This window comes from Kogia breviceps, chromosome 2 (genome assembly GCF_026419965.1).
Source record: "Kogia breviceps isolate mKogBre1 chromosome 2, mKogBre1 haplotype 1, whole genome shotgun sequence".
Lineage (NCBI taxonomy): Eukaryota > Metazoa > Chordata > Mammalia > Artiodactyla > Physeteridae > Kogia > Kogia breviceps.
The window spans coordinates 75,970,090-75,987,000 of record NC_081311.1 but is presented as its reverse complement, the minus strand read 5'-3'; the positions used below and the strand labels follow the sequence as shown (position 1 = coordinate 75,987,000).

The 16,911-nt window shown below is 39.0% G+C and overlaps 1 pseudogene; it reads right to left on the bottom strand.

Moving 5' to 3' along the window:
• Positions 1–3,078: 3,078 nt before the first annotated feature.
• LOC131750349 (zinc finger protein 37A-like) lies at positions 3,079–16,495 on the bottom strand (annotated as a pseudogene).
• Between the last annotated feature and the right edge of the window lie 416 nt (positions 16,496–16,911).

Below are 16,911 nucleotides of genomic sequence, written 5' to 3'. Positions count from 1 at the left end.
GATTTCTAATAGAATTGAACTAAGATACAAATGTTGTACTACATATTTGACTTTTGGTTTCAGGAGTCTCTCAAGATCAAAGTGACTCTACCCCATCTAGTTTGTTTGGGAAAACAAATGTGGAGAAAAGGGAGAAAAGCTAATAATAGGCAGATGTAATTATTCAGAATTTTACAAACAGAACTTTCAAAGTAAGTAGAAATGAAAATGTAAACTCAAGAAACAGCAAATAGAGGATGAAAGATTTTACAGAAGTGGTAGCTTTGGGTAGGAGGAAAATCACAGAGACTGGGATGGGTACAACTGAGCTAATGAAGAGTAATTTCAGTGACAAGGAAAACCAGTAGATAAAGGTGTTAATGGGGAAAATAAAGAGATGGACTACATACTAGGTCTAATACCCTCAAATCTACATTGTTGTTGTTTTGGGTTTTTTTTTAATTTTTTTTTTTTTTCCGGTACGTGGGCCTCTCACTGTTGTAGCCTCTCCCTTTGCGGAGCGCAGGCTCTGGATGCACAGGCTCAGCGGCCATGGCTCACAGGCCCAGCCACTCCGTGGTATGTGGGATCTTCCCAGACCAGGGCACGAACCCGTGTCCACTGCATCGGCAGGCGGATTCTCAACCACTGCGCCACCAGGGAAGCCCTACATTGTTTTTAATAACACTGTGACAAGTTTTCATGCTCCAGTTAAACTTCCCTTATTTACATTCTACACATAACAGCAAAGTAAATTTCTGAATGCACCAACTGCCTCATGTTTGAGAGAAGAGTTATTAGCTTGCACTCTAATTTCCCTTCTAGCCATGATTCACAGGAATGTACAAAAGAAAGTACAGAACAATGGCAGACTAAGTCACCTGTGGCAGTCTAGATCTAACGTATTGCTCTATTTTGGCTGTGATACCTTAATATCGATCTATCATAGTTGTTAGACAGGTAAACTACCATGATAATCACATTTACTTTCGCTTACTTTTCCTTAAAACCTTGCCCATGCCACAATACTAACACTTAATTTTGCTTTATATTTCACATCTCACATTTCTACATTTCAGGCTTCTACATACTATTAGAATTTAAGGGACATATTTTTCAATCCAGTCCTAGAAAATGAGTAACAATCATGTTTATTTACCATTTAGAAAGTCTTGTTCACATCTGTTATCCAGTGCAACAAAGTCTATCCCAAACTGAAAAACCACTGACCAAGTACCACATAGAAAACTATTACAAGTCATCATTCTAGCAAACAATATTTACACCAACTAAATGCCCATCAGATTTTCAAGCTACCATTCTACAGCTCCATAATCAATAACCTCTGCCCCAGTCTAGTCAGTTCTCTGTCTCATTGAACTACCCACTCTTCACAACAAGCTGAAAATGTGTTCTCTCACTCAGCCTTGGCTCTATTTAGTATCTAGAAAAAAATGTCATAATGATACTATTACTCCAAATCTCCACAAATGCCTTCTCAAATCTTCCTACTTTCTAAACTTTCAAAAGTTACATTTACTCTAAATCTAAAAGTAGTTCCTGTCTAGACCTGTTGTTTTAACACAACCTTAGATAGCACTGCTTTGTAACATACTGTACTTCATCTACAGTAAGACACATATATTGAACATTCTAAAACCAGGGTGTGTCTTACAATTGATCGTAGACCTGTGATCAGCAGGTCACAGTATAATGCACAGAATATTTTTTCCTTAATCGTTCATCAAATAATGGTCTAGTTACAAACTATGATCTCTTAGATTTGAAAAAATATGACAAGTTTTTCTTAATTAAATGCTGAATTTAAAGTGCTTCATGCAATTTTATTCTCATTCTTATAACCAGGGGATGGTAAATTTTTCCTTAAAGGGCAAAATAGTACATATTTCAGGGTTTACAGGCCATCATCTGTCACAATATTTAACTCTGCTATTAGAGCATGAAATCAGCCAAAGACCATATGAGCATGGTTGTGCTGCAAAAACAGACAAATGAGCATGGTTGTCCTGCAAAAAAAAAAAAAAAAAAAAAAAAATTATTCACAAAAACATGTGGTAGGTCTACAGGCCATAGTTTGCTCTGATCTAACAACCACCAATGCGCACAGCAGCTGTTGTTAGCTCTCTTATTTCCTTTGAACTTGAGTGATTTTAAATCAATACGCCCCAACATGCTATGTGCATCATCATTACCTGGAAAGCTTTTTCAAACACAAACGTTTAGATGCTATGCCATTTTATATTTGATGAACCAGAATTATTGCAAGGCATCACATTTTGTTTGAAAGGTGGTGGCTTTAATGAGCTGAGCAGAATTCTACATAAAATCGGAAATCTATGATTCATCACTCCAATTAGTAAAAAAATTCCAAGATTCACGGTAAGGCATCGCAAGGCATGTGCAATTAGGTCCCAATATGACCTGAGCATGTACTCTGAAAGAATTCCCTCATGGTGTTTTCAGAATATGAAGTTCTTCCTCTATCTAATTCCAATCAACATGTGTTTATTGGATGTCTATGTCAGGTTATATATATATAACCAAAGTAAGAAAGAGTAACCCAGTGGCCATTTTCTTTGTTAAATAATAAACCAGGTGTGAAAAAAGCTAGATATTATTAGGTAACAGATTATATGACTTTAGCTTAGTTTTAGTTTTGTGTACAAGACCCACTAACACGCTGAGTGTTGAGAGAAGAAAGAGAAGATGTGGGCCCGAACACCAGGAGCTGTTTCTTGGAAGATGACAAACTTAACCCACACTTTAAGGATATGCAATGTAGTAACAGTAAAAATAACCTTTTATAATGTACTAAGTAATGCTCTGAGCACTTTTCATTTATTAATTTATTTAGTATCTAGTTAAGGAAAGCAAACAATGAAGAAAGGTATAACATAGAAAAATACCTCATATGCCTAGATGGCATTTGAGGAGAGGGGATCAAATGATGTTTAGCATGAGTACGGGATAGTAAAATAAAATTAAGGAAGTCAAATCAGACCATAATGTGATAATCAATGTCAGGCAAGTAATTAAATATCATGAAATAAATAATAGGGGGAGCACAGTTTTATCTTGTCAGGCTACAGAGAAAAAAAAGATGTTCAAGGTGAAACAAACACAAAAACACCACCACCAACAACAGTAAAACTTCACCAACTAACAGCAGGAAATGGAAAAAAGTAAAAGTATGAAGAAATATGGTTCTTGATGTCAGTAGAAAGTTAGAATATGAGAAATATTAGAAGTTTACTAAGAAAAAATACTCAAGAATACAAAAGGAAAAATAAAAGAAATAACTTGTCTTGACAATTTTGTTACCAGTTTCTGGTTTTATCAGACTGTGACTAGGCGATGTCATATTTCTGCTTTGTAGGATTTATGAGGGTTTTCTTTTAGCATGATATCCTTTCAATTGTTTGTGAATATTCTTTGGGTACATTAAAGGTGTTTTTCATTGTTTTTAGGTACAAACAAAAATACAATCCTGCAATTAGGAAGGCTGTAGTATTGTTATAGTAGTCAATCTTATCAGTATGAACTTGTAATTCCATTAATTACCTATTTGTTTAGATAGTATCGAGTAATACTCTACGACATGTAACAGTGAAGGCAGTGTTTCCTCTCTTCTCTTCACAAACCAAATTTTAGTATATTTTATTACCTATCTTAGTCTTTATCTTTGTACTATTAAACATACAAATGCCTGTATTACTTGACTTGTCTGCATAAATGATATCTTTGGACCCCTAGCTTTTAACAATCAGAAAATCAGCTTACATTCCTTCTCAGCCATTACCCTTCCCTCTTTCAATTTTATCATACAGGTATCCTTTCTACACTTCCAAAGGAGGTGCCATTAGAAAGAGAGTCTTAAAAAACATTTTAAATGATGAATTCCTAAACCAACCACCTAGAATATAATTTCCCAAGGCTTCATCTTGCCTGGTACTCACTAACCCACCTGGGAAGCTCTGGTACAGAAATTCTTCCTCTAATATCTATGGCTCCTCTCCTTGCTCCAACTTGAAAATTACCTTTGGCTTGGTAATGAATACCCTGTAGAAGGAAAAATGACAGAATTTGGGCCATGCGGAGTGGGCTATAGCAACTCTGAAGGAGGGAGAAGGTAGGGTTTCTAGAGCAGCACCTTGATGGGCTCATTTAAACCGTTCATGGGATGTGAAAATACGTTCTTCCTGGTACTCAAAAGAAATGAAAAATCTCAGATTCCTGAATCAAGAGCCTCAACAATATTAACCACAAAAGATCAAAAGTTTTGGTGTCTAAGAAATAAAATGCGTGCTATTCTCACTTTGATATGGAAACTTTGCTTACCCACTGAGACAAGGTTGTGATAGTTCTCCAGCATCACGTCCCTGTACAGTGTCCTCTAAGCAGGGTCCAGGTGCTGCCACTCCTCCTGGGTGAAGCCCACAGTCACATCCCTGAATGACACTGACCCCTGGAACAGTAGATTTCTGCTCAGTCTGAAGTGGTCAAAATTGGGGTGGCACAGAAAAGATGTATGGAAACTAATTCTTACCAGGTTCACTGGTGAGAGTTTATATGTTATGATATGTACATTATTTCATACTAGATTTTATAAAAGGGAAATAATTTGTTTAAATCCTACTTCTATTTTAATCTATTAATGCACTATGCCTTGAAATGTACTGCCTGTTGTGAATAGTAAGAAGAATAAAACATTCTTGTTCTCCAAAAAGTTAAACACTACACAAACACAATACACTCAAAAACTCCAAAAATAAGGTGTTACTAGTATACATTAGAATATGTAAAAAGTATACTGGGGTCAGGAAAGAAAAGTTAACTCTATTTTTTTGTCAATAGCTTGTGTTTAACTGGAGAGGAAAAGCTTTAAGGCCTTCAACATGCTGGATGGATGTTCTTTATGAGGCAACATAGCACAAACAAAATATTGGAGGCATTAAAAACTCATGGGTTGACTTTAGCTTCTGCCGCAGGATATAGAAAGCAAGAAAAAGAATCACTCTCTTTCCTACAATGAAATGGGCCTAGTAACTTCAAATTCACAACTTCCTTCTAATTTATCAGAGAGCCAATGTTCTCAAAGCACTCAAAGTGCCCCAAAACTCGGAACAGACAGTACCTGCAGGGAGAGGGTAAATGTATGTTCTTGCCTACCTGAGTTGGACCACAGGAAAGAATCCCACCAGAATAGGTGACATATTAATTGATGAAGACTGGGTATGGGCTGGCACAATAGTGTGAAACCCCTGTGGGCCACAGACACTGAGGGAGCTTGCACCTTCTTAAAGGACTTTTCTCCACAAACCCCACTGGGCACTTACTGTATTCCTGGGAGAAGGGAAGGATTATGCACTGAGCTTACAACTACAGCTGGGGAAGGGGCAAGAAAACCAAGCAGGCCACGTCCCAAAGACCTAGGGACTTAGAGCATCCCCGAGACTGAGACTGTATTGGAATAAGGTACACTCTGCCCACTGCTTCCCACAATGAAGCTAACAAGCTTGGAATTACAAGTACCTATAGAGTACTGCTGACAGATGGACTAGAGATAAATAAAAAGCATGCAGAAAGACTCTCTCTGAGGCACAAAGAGAAAACCTAAAAACTCAGAAAGGAACAGATGTAACTTTTGGTAAACGAACCCTATCCTAAAACACAACGTATCTCTACAACACAAAGTATCTCTACAGAAATTTGAAGCCTGTGGTGCACTGAGGGTAGTAACACAAACAACAAATCTCAACTCCTGCCAACAGCGAACTAGATTAACTCAAAGCCCTGGACTAAAAGCCTACCAGGAAAGTCATGCCCATTTCCAGGAATAAAATCTATTTACCTTGGTCTAGAGTCCAACACAAGATATGTGGGTTTCAACCAAAAATTATGAGTTATATGAAAAGGGAAGAAACCAACAAGACACAAAGTAATCATCAGAACTAGATTCAGATATGACATGGATTTTGAAACCATCTGAAAGAATTTTAATTATAACTAATACATTAAAGACTCTAACAAAAATGGTGGATGACATGCAAAATCAGATGGGTAATTTCAGCAGAGAGAAATGCTGGAAATAGAAATGCTAGATATGAAAACATAGTAACAGAAAAACACAGACATGAAGAATGTCTTCAATAGGCTCAGCAGCAGTTAACAATCAAGGAAAGAATAAATGAACTTGAGGACAGGTCAATAGAAACTACCCAAACTGAAACTCAAAGAGAAGAAAAAGTGAAGAGGGTGAGAGAATACAGAACACGGAAAAGCCGTGAAATACAATCAAATTTTCTGACGTATCCATAATTGGGATCAGAAAAAAAAGAAAGAATGAGATAGAAGAAATATTTTAAGAAACGGTGGCTTAAAATTTATCCCAATTAGGGCTTCCCTGGTGGCTCAGTGGTTAAGAAGCCACCTGTCAATGCAGGGGACATGGGTTCAAGCTCTGGTCTGGGAAGATCCCACATGCCGTGAAGCAACTAAGCCCATGCACCACAACTACTGAGCCTACACTCTAGAGCCTGTGAGCCACAACTACTGAGTCCACGTGCCACAACTACTGAAGCCCATGCACTTAGAGCCCGTGCTCCGCAACAAGAGAAGCCACCAAAATGAGAAGCCTGCACACCACAACGAAGACCCAACACAGCCAAAAATAAATAAATAAATTTATTTTAAAAATTTATACCAATTAATGACAGAAAACAAACCAAAGATCCAAGAATCTCAAGAATACCAAGCAGCATAAAGTCCCCCTAAAAGCAGTTAAGCACAACATATTAAAATCACTTAAAAGAGAGAGAGAGAAAATCTTGACAGTAGGCAGTAAACAAAGAAATACTACAAAAGAGGAATAAAGATAACAATTAAAGGAGGCTTTGCACCAGAAGCCATGCAAACTAGAATACAATGGCGTGAAATTCCTAAAGTGCTCAAAGAAAATAACTGTCAACCAAATATTCTACATTTATCAAAAACACCAAAGAAAAAAAAAAAGAAAGAAAAAAATAGTGCTTCCCTGGTGGCACAGTGCTTGAGTGTCCGCCTGCCGATGCAGGGGACATGGGTTTGCGCCCCGGTCCGGGAGGATCCCACGTGCCATGGAGTGGCTGGGCCTGTGAGCCATGGCCGCTGAGCCTGCGCATCCGGAGCCTATGCTCTGTAATGGGAGAGGTCACAACAGTGAGAGGCCCGCATACAGCAAAAAAAAAAAAAGAAAAAGAAAAATAACTTCAAAAATGATTGAAAAAACTTTCCCAGAAAAACAAAAATTTAAAGAATTCTTCAACAGCAGAACTACTCTCTAAGAAATGTGAAAGGAATATGAAATCAGAGTGAAACTTGGATCTACACACACAAAAAAAAAGAGTGATAGAAATGGAATAAATAAAGGGAAGTTAAATTAATCCTTCCTGCCCTGATTTTTAATTGCTGTAAAGCAGAGGTTAGAAAATTTTTTCTTTAAAGAGCTAGACAGTAAATATTTTAGGTTTTGTGGGTCATATATTAAATATTGCAATTGTTCAACTCTATCACTGTAGTGTGAAAGTAGTCACAGATAAGACATAAAAGAATGTGTGTGTCTGTTCCCAAGAAACTTATTTACAAAAGCAGGTAGTGAGCTGAATTTTACCTATGGGCTGTAGACTGTGATCCTTGCTCTTAAGGACAATTGACTATCTAAAGCAAATAGAGTAGCATTGTATTGTATGTATATAGCATATGTTAAAGTAAAATGTATGATCTAATAATAGCACAAAGGACAGGAGGGAAGAATTGGGAATATACTGTTGTAAGGCCATTATATTAAACATCAAGTAGTTTAATATTTGAAAGGAGACTCTGATTAACTAAAAATGTATATTATAAACCCTAGGGCAACTATTTAAAAACTTAAGAGGTAGAAATATTAAGTCAATGGGAAAGATAAAATGGAGTAATAAAATATATGCAACTAATCCAAGAGAAGAAAAAGACAAAGAGAAACAAAGAATAGAACAACTAGAAAATAGCTAGGAAGGGGAAGATCTCAATTCACCATACCGATAATCAAATTAAATGTGAATGCTCTAATCAAACCAGATTGTTGGATTAGGTAAAAAAAAACAGGATTGGCTATAAGAAGTGTACCTTAACTTAAAAACATGAAAAATTAAAAGTAAAAGGATAAAGAAAGAAATACCATATAAATAAAAATCCAAAGAAAGCTGAAGCAGCTACATTAATATCAGACAAAATAGACTGCATAAGTTGGGATATTGTAAAAAATAAAAAGGCACATTACATAATGACAAAGGGTCAATTCTCCTAGGCAAAAGTAAATGTGTATGCACCTAAAAAAAGAGTTTCAAAATAGGAGGTAAAAACTGATAGGACTGAAAGGAAAAATAGACAAAAAAATAATACAGTTGGAGGCTTCAATATTTATCTAAGTAATTGATAGAAGTAAAAATAAAATTGGAGAAATATAGAATGCCCAGACAACATTATCACTGAACTAAACCTAAGTGACATTTATAGAACATTCCACCCCACAACTTTAGAATACACTTTCTTTTTAAATGTACACAGGATATTCACCAAAATAGAATGTATTCTGGGCCATAAAACAAATCTCAACAAATTTACAAGAAAAGAAATCATATACATTATGGGCTCTAGCCAAACAAGAAATCAATAATAGGGAGGTCTGTGGAAATCTACAGCTACTTAGAAATCAAACAACATACTTCTACATAACCCATGAGTTGAACAGAAGTTTCAAGAAAAAATGGAGAATACTTTACATAGAGCAAAAATGAAAACAGAACTACAAATTTATGGGATGCATCTAAAGTAGTGCTTAGATGGACACAAAATATTAAATGCTTTATTGGAAAAGATGAAATGTTGGCAGTCAATAAGATCAAACTCATTGGTGACCTTCACCAGAACAAATTCAGGCAGGTGTTGGGAAAGAACCAAACTTGCATGCAATGGAAACCTGATGTGCAGAAATATTTTCCAGAAAACAAAATTTGAAATTTCTGCTGAAAACCAGCATATGAAAACCCAAACAAAACCCAAAAAACTTCTTATGAAGAAGTTACAGTAAATTATTTTGGACTGCCCATTTAATTACTCCTCAAAATACTAGGTTTTATCACAGATTTAAGCTGGACCACAGAACAGCTATCTGTTTAGACTCTGGTATTATGGTCTCTTGATAATTTATACCATTATGCTTTGGCAATATGCCCTCTGTTTCTACCATGCCCTCTTTCATAAGTGGCAACAGCCTTCATTTATTTCAAGATTGTTATTAGAATATTGCTCACAAGTTCAACTTAAAAAAAAAATGTATTACTTTTGGCTGTGTTGGGTCTGTTGCTGTGCGTGGGCTTTCTCTAGTTGCAGCGAGTGGGGCCTTCTCTTGTCGCAGAGCATGGGCTCTAGGCGCATGGGCTTCAGTAGTTGCAGCACGCAGGCTCAGTAGTTGCAGCATGCAGGCCCTAGAGCATGAGGGCTTCAGTAGTTGCGGTGCGTGGGCTCAGTAGTTGTGACGCACAGGCTCTAGGGTGCTTGGGCTTCAGTAGTTGTGATGCGCAGGCTCAGCAGTTGTGGTTCACGGGCTTAGTTGCTCCACAGCATGTGGGATCTTCCCGGACTAGGGATCGAACCCGTGTCCCCTGAGTTGGCAGGTGGATTCTCAACCACTGTGCCACTAGGGAAGTCCCAAGATCAACATTTTTTTTTTCCAAAATCAACATTTTGATGACCAATAACAAAAAGGCTGTTCTCAGACTCCAGTGTCAGGCAAGTCTTCATGTCCCATGAAGAATCAGTTTGGTTCATCCTTATTTTCAATGCACTTCCTGAAATAATGTCTGCTATTGCTATCAGAGACAAATGGACAGCTTAGGATCTATAACTTAAACATTAAGGACTTGAAGGTCAGTGATACAATACCTTTGCCCTGCTACTAATCTGCTTATTTCCTGCTAAGCTGACATTTATTTGTTTCTACATTTATAAAAACTCACCTGGGATTTGTTCATTTTCTGCTTTCTTTAAAAAATGTAGAGACCTGTGAAGATATAACTGAGACACAAGGAAAGAGAAATGAGTCATAAGAGATCTGACCTCCCCCATAGCTCCTTGATTTACCTTCCTATAAAATCTGCACGCTACTGGGTAAAATGCCTTCCTATGAGACAATGTTCTCTTGGTTCCTTAAAAGAGAAGGAATGTAGAATCAACAGAATACAATATTTAATAACAGGCTCTCAAAAAAAAGCCATGAGTTGTGGTTGCCAATTTCTGAGGCATAAATATCCCTGTCATAAAAATAAATAAATAAATACTCCTGTTATGATCAATTTCAAATTACTAACATGATGTCATTGAAGAGAGTTGGGAAGAGATGTTCAATACTATTTCCACCATATTGATAAAGTAGATAAATAAATAGCCTCAAGAGCACAGATATGAGTAAAATGAAGGAACTTAATTAGAAAGTGATGAGTTTTGAATATAATCACAGCCAAGAGCAGCCTAAGCAGACATGACTACTACATGCAATGCAGAATCCTAGAAAGGATCATAGAATCAACCCAAGTGAAAGGAAAACATATATCCACACAGAGTCTGCCAAATATAAAACCAGATCAAGTTAAAATTTTAAGAATTTATTGTGCATACAGAAGAACAGACTGTGAACCAGGGAGACTTCAAACTGAACATGTCAGGAAGCTCAGAGGCATGTCCTTACAGAATGGTTTACAAAGTGAGAATGAGAAGGTATCTAACCTTTACAATGATTACTTATTACAATGCTGTTTTCCAGACAGCAGGAGATTAGTTAAAAGTGACTATCTAACACCATTTTAGGAAGATGACTTGTTTGGTTTATGATTATCAGAGGCATTTCAAGAAATAACCTATGTTAAGTTTTGCTTATGTGGCCTAACTGGTTTTGTCTGCTGGGGGATTTTCAAGTCTAGTGTCGGTTTCCTTTTAAGAAGCTGTATACAGTCTTTCAGAGCAGCGTTATTCATTATAGCCAAAAAGTAGAAACAACCCAAATGCCCATCACCTGGGTAATGAATAAACAAAAGGTGATATAACAGCTCTGCAGTAGAGTTTGACTCCATTTTAAATTCTGACTGCTGTAGGCTTCAAGCCCACTTCTGCCTTTCCCTTCTGCCCCACATCCAGGCCAAATGACAAGGAAACGCATGTATCCTCTGGCCCACATGTGTGTTCTCTTTCCCAACCCTAGCCCCTAACTGCAATAAAAACTAGGCCACTCCTTCCCACTCTCTCTCAAGGCATTCAAGCAAGTTCTGGATCAGCTTGGGGGCTACCCTGCTCTTCCCAGAAAGTCACATGATGTGACTAAAAAAATCTTTTTTACACCCTCTTGGTGCACATGTGTCTTGACATCCAAACCAAATTTGGGGTTGAGTGATTTTAATCTGCACTCTGTGGGGCCACTTATAACCTGGCAGCAGAATAATCTAGACAATGAGCACCACGATCTAGGGGTCTTTCTTCTCTGGTTTTTGGCTAGCTAACAGGTTTTGTTACCGATGGGAAGAATGTGTTTTGAGCTCTGTTGTTTTATGCTGCACTTGCTGGGTCCATCCTGAGCCTCTGCCTCCACCATAGATTTTACTGACCAAAGCTGGAAACTGCACTCAGTTTGAATTGTGTATAACTGGTGTTGAGGGACAGGAGTGTGGAACTAGGGTCCTTCTTTGGGTCATGTGTTTGGATCATGTGTTTTGGCCCAGACCTACATGTGTGCCTAAAATTGAATTGTGTGTCTCTACTCCAGCATGAACCATAACAGACACTAGGATCCTGGACTTAACCTTGCGGCCATTGGCTGTATGTCAACCAGGCACTGGTGTGCATTGTATAGAGCGCTCAGGAGAAAGACTACTATCCTGTGCAATATATGGGCCTTTTGTGGTCAGTCATGTGGAGTAACAGCAATTACCATGTCACTCCTGAAAGTCGCTCCTAAAAGCAGATGGCTCACTAGACCCCTACAAATGCCATGCAGGAAGCCCTTAACCCTGAAAATTCTGCTTTGAGACTTTTTGGAGGAAGAAATTTATACTTACGAGAAGGATAGAAAGGACCCGCAAGGTATACCCAGCAATGACAACAAAAGCAACAAAGCTGGACATGAGGGAAGAAAGAAAAAGATGAAATGGGTCTCACAATTTGATCCAAATCAAAACCTAAAATTTACTAAAGAAAAAATTTATTCAGCAGAATAATAAAAAGGGTGTTGACTGGCTTTTGCACCTCTACAACATAAGTTAAATTAACTTTTACATCTGCTGAGATGCACCAATTGGCAAACTTTCATGGCCTTAATCAATCCTGAAGCTGTAGTTAACAGTTCTACTTGCTAAATTTTAAACAGGGTACCCTGTACCAAAGTAGCCCCTATTCTCTTTAGGAGAATTACCAATCATAAAATAGAAGACACCTTACCTTAACCCTCAGAACTACTGTCTTGCTTAAATTCCCCATTGTTACAGGTGCCCATTGCTCTAAAATATCCCATAGTGGGCATGACACTCTGACTCAACCTGACCCAACAAGTAATAAGTTAAAATTAAATTAAATCTTTGGCACTTACATTGAGCTTGACAAACCAGGATCTCATAGAGCTTCCTCTCTAGTTAAAGTGGTTAATACAGATGATTATACATTAAAACAGGGCTTTTACAACTACTGAAGCCCATGCGCCCTAGAGCCTGTGCTCCGCAATGAAGAGTAGACCCTTTTTGCTGCAACTAGAGAAATCTCATGCAGCAATGAAGACCCAGTGCAGCCAAAAAAAAATAAAAATAAAGAAAAAATGGCAAAAAAACACAGGGCTTTTAAGGATTGAAATCCATTAAATAAGACCTACCTAAAAGAGGAGTGATCATCCCCACTGCTTCTCCATCTACCAACCCAATTCGGCTTGTTCTTAAACCTAGAAAGAATAAATGGTGCCTCATGGTGGATTTCTGTTTCTTAATGCCACGGTCCCACCCATTAAGACCCTCACACCCAGTATTACTGAAATTACTGACTTCACCCAGTGAGCAACAGGTAAACACTTTTGCAGTCACAGATTTGGTCAACATATTCTGTTCAGTGCCTATTTTAACAGCCTCTCAGCCACCATTTGCCTTTACCTTTGAAGGGACACATCTTTACCTGGCTATGCATGCTGTACCTTAACAGTGCTGCCATCATGCACAAATTGCAAGCATGATCTCATGGAGGAGGTGAGGTCTCCTGTTCTGAGTCCCTTGTCAGAATCCAAGGGAAGGTGAACCCTCTGCAGACTTCATGGCTACTTGGGGAGCTGCTTGAGATCAACTGACTGAACAGCAATGGAATTTATATATTTTACAGGTGGCAGTGCCACCATCAAAAATGATGGAATGTGCTGGAGAGCTACTGCTTTATCCCTTAACCAGGATGTCCTTGATCAAGGATGAGACTCAAGGATGGGTCAGCACAACTGGCTGAACTTTTGTGCAGTAATAATGTGGCCTTCCCCAAAGAGAAGGTCTGGCCTTTGTCCTGGCTTCCTGGAGGTAATCTCTGGGCTCTTGGAATATTATACCTGATTGTAGTGTCTTTGTTTGCCTAGGAGCCTTAGGTTTTATGGGATAATCTCAACAATGTGATTTAGGGTGGGGTCTGGCCATACATGTACAGTCTTAGGGTGGGGCTGGACATGACAGAAAGACAAACAATGTGCCTTAGGGTGGGGATTTGGGGTCATACAGTGTCAGTCAACCCAGAGACCATGTTCAACCACGAGGGTAATCAATCAATCATGCCTACATAATGGATCCCCAATAAAAACACTGAACAATGCGGCTTGGATGAGCTTTCCTGGATGACAATACTCTACACGTATTGTCACACATCAATAACTGGAGAATAATGTGTCCTGCTTACACATGAAGAAGAAAAGGAAGCTTCACAGTTGGAATCCTCCTGAACTGTGCCTTATGTGTCTCTTTGGCTGATCTTAATCTATATCCTTTCCCTGTAATAAAACATAATCACAAATTTAACAGCTTTCAGTGAGTGAATTATCAAACCTGGGAGTGACTTGGGGAATCCTCAGAACTTGCAGATGGTTCAGAAGTGAGGGTAGTCTTATGTGGAGACTGTGCTCTCTAACTTTGTAGTTGACTACAACTTATCGCAAATTCAGCCTGTCATCTTAACATTGGATGCTTTGACCAACAATCAGCCCCATCTGCACATTCTTACAGACTTTTAGGCCAAATCCTCTTTTCAATGACAGCAATAGCAATTCCTTATCCAAAGTTGGCCCTCTTTGAGGTAAATAACTCTGAGAACCTCTTGCCTCACAGATACCCAAAATATAAAGGTCATGCATGTCTCTTTACATATTAAAACCACAATACAAGGCCTCACCAAGACACTTCTTATCCCCTTTGAAGTTCTAGACATTATTGATAGTAACCAAAGCACTCATTTCACTTCTTAAAATGCACAACACTGAGCTCTTAAACAAGGCATTCCATAGAACCTGCAAGTCTCTTACCAGCTTCAAGCTGCAGGCCTCATAGAATGTGATAACAGCTTACTTAACTTCAAAATCAATGAAATAAAACATAGCACATTTCCCAAACGTCAGGGGTAAACCGTAATAAAGAGCGTGGCTCCATTTTTGTTGTTTGGCACTGACAGCTTTCTAACCCCACATCTTCCCTTCCCATTCAGTCCCATATCGAGACAAGCTGATAGAGAGCCTCCCTTGCCACAAAAGGCCCAGGATATTTACTCAGCAACTCTTCCTGGTCTTACCCCCTACCCACCACTGAAACCAGAAAAATACTCATGCTGTATTGTTTTAGCAGGTTCTCACTAATATTGTTTATACACTGAGGGAAATAATCCACAGAAAGCTCTCAAAAAAAAGTGAAGTGCTTTGAGGTAATGTCTATTTTTAAACTATTTTCCAAATCTGTACACAGTTTCTCATAAGAATCTTTTAAGCATATTCTTAAATGCCACATGTGCTGATGGACACGGTGTAAATTCAGTTCAGAATCTGGAAATAATGAGAGTAAACCAAGAAAGCTGAGACTTTTTAGGGAAGGCTGTAAGTAGAACTTCCTTAACTGTGACTAATGACCTTTCTTCAGACCATGCTGTTTTAATTCCCCAGGGAAATGACATTTCCTTTGCAACCTGCCCTTTGCCATCCAGGGACTAGCTCACTTCTGGTTTCTAAAATTTGCCCCCAAATAGTCACTGTCCCAGTCTTTGATGTAGTGGATGTGGTGACAACACCTTACTCAGCAAGATGAAGAATTGCTGAAAAGATACATGTGCCCCTATATTCCTAGTAGCACTATTCACAACAACCAAGACACTGGAAACAACCTAAATGTCCATTGACAGATGAATGGATAAAGAAGATGTGGTACATATATACAATGGAATACTACTCATATGTAAAAAAGAATGAAATAATGCCATTTGCAGCAACATGGATGGACCTAGAGATTATCATACTAAATGAAGTAGTCATAAAGAGACAAATACCATATGATAGCTCTTATACGTGGAATCTAAAATATGACGCCAATGAACTTTATCTATGAAACAGAAACAGATTCACAGACACAGAGAACAGACTTGAGGTTGCTAAGGGGGAAACGGTTAGGGGAGGGATGGACTGGGAGTTTGGGCTTAGCAGATGCAAATTATTATATATATAATGGATAAACAACAAGGTCCTACTGTATAGCACAGGGAGCTATATTCAACATCCTGTGTTAAACCATAATGGGGGGGAATATAAAAAAGAATGTACACATATGTATAATTGAATCACTTTGCTATAGAGCAGAAATTAACACAACATTCTAAATCAACTATACTTAAATTTAAAACAAAAAAATTTTTCAAGGCAAAAAAAAAATTGCTGTACCCTGCAGTTCTGGGATCTACCCTTCTGGGACTGTCTTCATCCCGAAACTGTGGAGAGAGATCAAATGCAGCAAGGGTTCTCTTCTGGATGAGATTTCTATTCCTGGTGTTCCAGCTCTTTAAATTCACAGGAGCTGATCTGTTCCCTAGAATCGAGGATTTAAAACTAAAGGTAATATTCATATTTGGAACCTTCACCCAGAACTCTAAGTCTGCATCCCCTGGAATGTACTGTCCCCTGGAATACTGGCCCCCTAGAAATCAGAACCACTGAGGACAAAGACAAATTAGAGGATGCCTGAGTCACCCCGTTGCAGACCAAAACGGGCCCTGCCGGGCTCCAAATTCACGTGGCCCCGCCCACTCCCAAGGGCTGAGCGCACCTGCACGCATGCGCATATGCCCCGCTCACCCAGGCATAGGGCCTGGCGTCACCACATAAGAGCTGAGGCCCTAGTGTTGCCCAACCGCCCCTTGTCCTGCTCGAGATGCCGCCGCCTGCCATCTCGGGGTCCTGCTGCAGCGTCCGCGGCCCTGCTTCCCACCGGGAGGCACCGCCACCTCCTGCCCAGCCTACGCTCTAACCTCTGCTTCCTGGAAGATGGGAAACTGGGATCTTAAGAGTTGTTGAGAAATCTAGAAACTTCGGGATTTCGGACTTCACGAAATTTCCAGGCCCAGGAGGGTGACCAACAAAATGGAGAAGTGGCGCATGCGCAGGGCCCTTGGCGACCGGGCTGGAGTTCTGCTGGGCTCGCAAATCAAAAACTGCGTTTACCGTAATCTTTCGTGGCCACTTCTTAGTATGGTGTAACTGTTGAAGTAGATCTATCTTGTTTAAAGGGCTGTTAGATTGCTCTGGAAGGCCTGTAGTTCTGGAGTTTTCAGTGCCCTCCCCTCACACCGGGAGGTTAGGCTCTA